The sequence below is a fragment of the Vigna radiata genome, chromosome 7 (assembly GCF_000741045.1).
Source record: "Vigna radiata var. radiata cultivar VC1973A chromosome 7, Vradiata_ver6, whole genome shotgun sequence".
NCBI lineage: Eukaryota > Viridiplantae > Streptophyta > Magnoliopsida > Fabales > Fabaceae > Vigna > Vigna radiata.
Window position 1 is genome coordinate 46,399,625 of NC_028357.1, and position 7,185 is coordinate 46,406,809.

Below are 7,185 nucleotides of genomic sequence, written 5' to 3' on the forward strand. Positions count from 1 at the left end.
TTGGTATTCTAAAAATACATAGTTAGCATTTACTTATAATGTATTAACCTGGCAGTTAACCAGATTGTATTGTTGATACATTTAATTAATGTCATTAATACCATTAGGCCATGTTATAAGTTTAGTTTGATTTTAAGGGGAAAAATCAAAACTTTGAAAATGGTAAATATAAACACTTTTTCAACTGAAGCAATATTTCCATATAAAAAGTGCTATGGAGAAATTAAGCAATTGCATCTTGACCAGAATTTCATGTGAGAAAAAGTGGACCCAATAACGTGTGATCTTTCAAGATTAAAAAATATTATATATCTTTCCAACCACTTACTCTGTAGTTTCTGAAAATATTCAGTTTTTTTCTATAAAATCTCTATTGTTATAGAAAAATATGCAAAAAGAAGCTTGAATTGAAGAATATGATGATTGCAAGCACAAGCAAAAGGGACGACGCCGTTTGTGCAAATGCACGAGTGTAGGGAAGGTGGAGGAATATGATAATGGTGTTTCCTTTGAATTGAAAAGATTTGTATTAATTTAATCATAATTCTTAAACCTAGAAAACCCTAAAAAGAAATGTTTGATTGATGTTTCTGAAATTCATTATGATAAATTAAGAAGGAGGAAAATTATAGTTGTTGTATAAAAAAGATGAATGAGTTGAACATGATGAAAGTGACCAAACTATGTTGGACTTTTGTTTGTAGTGGTGATGTTGGTGGTGGGCCCCATGGGGATTACCTTCTTCCATGGATGATGGCAAACATAATTGCATCGTCTGACAGACAAATGTGAGGAAAACCCTCTTTTTCCTTTGTACTTCTACCCTGTCTTCTGAAACCTCTTCATGTGTTTGGTTGAAATAAAAGAAAATAAAATGGAAAAGAGTTTTATACAATGTGGTCGAAGAAGACAGAGTAAAGGTTAGAGGTCAAACAATCTTCTTTAGTCTAAAATGTAAAAAAATTAATAAATACTTTGAATATTCTAAAAAGTATTTATTATTTATTATCATATAAAAATTTATTAAAAATACTAATAATAATAATAAACTTTATAATGTGGAAAAATTCTACTAAATTCTCTTGGTGAAAAACAAAATTAATATGCATCTAAAAAAACTACGCAATTATAAATCTAGAAAGTTTAAATTTCTGAATTTATCATAAAAATATATAAAGTTTACTAGGAGGTAAAGGGAAAAAAAGTTAAAATTTTGTTTTATCGTCTTTCACTTTAAAAGTAGTAGGGTAATAGATTGAATTTATTAAAATATGTTACTTTTGAGAATAAGTATCTTAAAAAAGAAAAACTTAAGATTTAATTAATAATTTTGTTTTTATATTTATATTTGTAATTTATATACACTTTTATATGTTTTTTATATTATTGAGTTTTTTAAATAAAGTAAATATGATTTTTCCTAATTACATATCATAATTTATGTTACATGTTTTAATTTTGAAATTTCTTTATGATTCATTTTTTAATTATTTTTGTTTATTTTTATCTTCTTTTTTTTCTTCATCATAATTTTTTTCCTGCAAATTTATCGTAAAGCTGACATTTGAAGAATGTCAGAACGGTATATGGGATATATGTCGCGGTTTCCAGCAGAACCGCAGCCTATAAATTTGTTTTATTTTCAAAAATGTCACCACACACTATTATGCTGCGATTTCTAGTAAACCGTAACATAATATGTACTGGAAAATGTCTGTTTTTTACTAGTGTTTATTTTAAAAGATTTTGAAGTAAAAGTATGATTTTTGTTGATGACAACTTTGATAGGTGAGAACATGTGTAATGTCGTAAAACTTAAACTAATAAGTGTATTTTTAATCTTATCAAAGTTTTTTTTACAAAGTTTAGAATCATACTATTCACAGATTCAAACTTCTTCAATATTAAACAAATATTTATAATAGATACAAGTGAAATGAAATATTTGTCTTATCCGAAATCTTTTCTTCTTAGTGCCTCTCTCTCTATCTATCTATAATATATATATATATATATATATATATATATATATATATATATATATATATATATATATATATATATATATATATATATATATATAACACAAACGTAGAAACCACATGAACAAAAATTGATGATAAGTTATTGACATTAAATTATAATATACATCTCATTAACTTAATTCAAACAACTTATATTATATCAAAACAATATAAAAAAAAAAACTAAATAAATGTATTGATTTCAATTATAATATTTATATAAAAATTAAAATAAATCTTCTCAGAATAAATAAACTATGCAATAAATTTGCTTGATGTAATTATATAAAATGAAAACAAAATTAACACATTTATAAAAAAGAAGGACGAAATTGACACTGACAACTGAATTTGATGACTAAATAAATAATTAAAAATATATATAATAAACTTAGGTGATGATGCATTTAAGAGAAAAAAAAAACTTTTTATACTAAAAAAGGAGTTCTAGAAATATATTTCATCATAATTTAACTTTCACATCGCTTTCGTTTATTTCATTTTATTTTCCACGTTACCATTTTCTCTTCATTCCTTTAATTCCTGTGTCTGTGTCTTGGACCTATTTCAGAGGTACACTTTTCTTTCATTACGTTGAAATATATATAGATTGAATAATGTAAGTAGGAGAAAAGGAGAAAACACTTTTGTAAACTAAGTTAGCTACAAAACTCCAAATGGATTTTGATCAATGTGCTACTTGCAGATGCATATGATCATAACTTCGATAACATTGACATTTATTTATTTGACATATTTAATAAAATTAAAATAGTTTTAAATGAGTAAATAATGTGTGTCAAAAAGTATATTTTTCTAACAAGTTAAAGAGAAAATCATCTTTACATTTTTATTATTTTCACATAAAAATTATATTTAATTACATGCATGTAGCAAAGGTTAAGACGAGAAACTGCTGTTTTAACCAGATGAAAAGTGAAAATTAATAATTACTCCCGTCCCTACAGATATTCCAAAGATTAGTCATATATTTATATTATTTATGGTTTTCTAAATCAACCAATAAAAAGAAACATGGTTTTCTAAATATATTTAAAGAAAAGGGAGAGTGACTTTTTCTTAAATGAAAACAAATTCACATTTTTATTAGTAAAATGACTACCAAAGATATATTAACCATGAATGAATAAATAATTATAATATAACTTTGAGACATCTTTTGGAATTTTTATATCAAGTATAATTTACTAAAAATCATTTAATCCACCATAAGAATTTTAAGTTTATAAATCTCACTTTCACATATAGTATGCTAAATTTATTACATAAAATTGTACATCAATGTCATGTTTCGGTGATGGAAGAAACTTTTCTTAAATAATATGTTATCCCAAACCATTTAAATCAATATATCATAGCATAATTAATATTCTCATGCATGACACATCATAATCATATATTATAATCATACAAACCAAACCAATTAAGTTACTTTATATAATAAATATACCGAGTGACTTTGATGTGTCATAAAATTTACAGAAAAAGTTTAAATTACAACTTTTCCTAATTAGGTTAATCTCTGCATGAAACAAAAACTAATAATTTTTCATAATTTACCTAAAATTTGTTTTATTTCCGAACAATTCAAAATGCGCACACTAACAAGTATAAATTATATTGAACAACTTATATAAAAACACAATATAAGTTACATATAATAACCAATATTTATCAATTTGAACTTTTCAAACCTACTTTTAAAAATGCAAAATTAAATCTCAAAATTACTCATGCAAATCACTTAACCATTCTACCAAAATTCCAAACTCATTTCATATATGTTTCAAAATTTAACAAGTATATATATCGCATTTCAAATTTATTTTCACTATTCAATATTATATTAACAAATTAATCTAATATTTTTATGTTCAAATCTAAACGTTCATTACATTTAACAACAATTTTATAATCATAATAAATCACTATTTCAAAATTAACCTACCATAAGTCATGTTAGTGAGATATACTTGATGCCCAAACAAAGGATTAAAGTGAGAAAAAACTTAAAACTTTAAAATAATAGATCTATGGGCTCTCAACCTGTTGTATTTTCTTATTTTTATTTAATAAAGACTTAAACTCATCATTGAATTTTTAATAAAACTATTATCAAATCAAAACAACCAAAATTCTGCTAGAAGGAAAAATTGGAAGCTAATCGAAATGATAAAAATTCTCAATTAACCAAAACAAGTTTAAATTGGTTACAAATAGAATCATAATATAGAAAATAAAAAGATTATAAAGTCAAAGTAAACTTGCTCTAAACTGATATTCAATTAAATAAATGCACTTTCAATAATCATGGTATCGATAATCACAAATTATGGAGTTTTTCAAAAGCTATATAAGAAGATATGTAGCTGGTTAATGATATACAAATTATTGATAGTGGTTCATAGTTAAACTAACAAAATAATCACAGTTCATCATTGATAATGTATTATTCAAATTCTATAATTTTTGCTCATTGTAAATCATAATAACTATTTTGAACGAAAGTAATTTTGAGAGGTATTATTTAATGTGAGAGTTTTTATAGAAAAAAAAAACTAATGACATTTTTTAGGAATAATATTATATCTCTTTTAATCCATCATTTCATGTTATTTCTAAATTAAATTTCAACATTTTTAAAATGATATAAAAAATTATACTTTTGTATCAGAATATATTTATAATAAAATTAAAATATAATTTTTTCATTGAAGTTGTTTGCGTTAATTTTAGAAAACGAGTATTTATAGGAGTGGAAACCATTACAAGAAAAAGTTAGAATGGAAGAGTGGAAATGAAAAGTTGTACATAATTAATAAAATGTAATGAATTAAACAATTACAAGAAAAATAAAAAAATAATAATAATAATTAAGTACATTTTGGACTATTTGAGTTCGCTGGTTGTTGGAGCCCAAACTAATAGCTGAAGGCCCACACAGTAAACTAATTTCAATATACGGGCTTCTTTCTGCACTCCCAAAATTTTCTAAATATCATAAATGTCCTTTGACTTTGACAACATTCATCCCTGGTATTTTCACTCTAACGCGTACTCACCTAAGACTTTCACCCTCTCCCACACTTATTGCACCCTACAATTCCTCTTTCTTCATTCCTTCCACCACCTTCAATCTCCTTCTTCCCTTCCCTCCTTCCCATTCTTGCATCTCCTTCTCCATTCACCTTTTTCTTCATCTTTGCATCACACACTCCATTCCTTTCTCTCAAGTAAGATGACTTTTTTTATCAGTTATTTAGTGATAATCACAAAGAGAGATGAGAAGTTAGGTAGGTGTTTCTTTAAATCTGTTATTTTAGATAAATTATCTGTTTATGAAATTCAATTAGTTTAGTTTAATAAGTAAATCAGATTTAAAAATTCCTTAAAAAAATATGAAATATGTGAGGGAATGAATCAGATTTTAAAATTCAGTTAAGAAAATATACAAGATTTTAAAACTCCAAGAAAATATACAAAATTTGGATATCCAGATTAAAAAATCTAATAGATTTTGAAATCTAGTCGAGGATCATAAATGATTTTTAAATCTAGTAACACAAAACATTACAATTCAAAATCTGGTCAATGTTGTGCATAGAATTTCATAATCTGATCGAGGTTATGCACCAAATTTCGAAGTCCTTTTTTTAATTTTAGTTATTTGGCATGTTCTGGATTTTTTTTAATTTTATTTAAATGATGTAATATGGGTTTTTAACTTTAGTTTACTTTTGTTAAAAAATAACAAGAACACATGGTATCTTTATATATTAGACTAGGAGTTTTACCCAATGTCAAGTTAGAAGAAAACCTACAATGTTTGCTTGTAAAAAGTTGTCAAAGTGAAGATGGAGAAGCTACACAATTCTCTCTTCATGATGTTGATCAACAACACCATAACGTTCTTGAGAGTAAGATGAAGTATGTGAGTATTTTGAAAGTTCACGCGACATTTCTTTGCTAACCAACTATGTAACATCTACGTTGGAAGAAATGCTAAGTTAGTAAAGTAGATGAATACTTTTTTATCTTCTCATGATTAATGATGTGTTTAAATTTCATATATAAATGTTTTGTCTTGGATCGAAGAAAGATAAAATTCTTAATGAAAAGAATGCTTTATTTTTTAATTTATTTTATATATTTGTTATTTTATAAAAATAAAGTGTTCACATACTTTACCTAACATCTATAAAAATAATAATTAAAAATTAAAATCTCAACTTAAATAACTTGACAAGTAAATTAATTAAAAATCTTAACTACTAAAACATTATTGAAATATTATTATAGTATTTAAAAAGATCAAATTCTCAATCTAAACAATTATAAATAAAAAGTAATTATAATAAAAAATTTAATTGTAGATAAACGAGAAAAGAAAAGTTGTATTGAAGAAAAGTTTTGTTCAAAAACACCAATGTAAATGTTATGATATAAAAACATCTAACCGAAGACTTTATCATATCAATAAAAAGATATTAAACTCTTGCGAATTAAGAATTGAGAAATACAGAATTAATTCTATTGCAAAACAAACCATGGTATTTTTTAAAGATCATATTTTTTTCAAGAAATTTAAGTTGTTCAAATTAGTATATTCAAATATTTTTATAATTTATTATATTAAGAAGGTTATCTTTATTTATGATTGTTTTCAAAGTTTGAATTTATGCCTTAAAGACAAAAGACCGCGTGTTGGAAAAAGACATTTCATAATAAAGAATTATATTTTAAGGTTTTTAATTTTCCTTTTTGTATGTGATTGAGCATTGTCTGAGAAAATTTTATTCCGCTCTTGTTGCTCTATTATTGAACTGTCTTATTTGGGTTACTTTTTCTAACCTCACTTAAAATGTTTTCCATTATAGAATAAATATTTCTTAAATATCATAAAAATATGATCATATTCAAAGTTTAGCAACAAATTACATGAATAAATTGATAAAAAATACTATAAAAGAAACCATAAATTATGTCAAGCATACCTCAACTTTTACACTCGTTTATTTCATATATATAGTTTGCTTCGTGTAATTGTATGAGTAAATACTACCCAACTTTTTACTCCCCCAATCAGCTCAAAATTGAAATAAGACACGCGAATTTCTATCCATATTTTTAATGTTTTTAT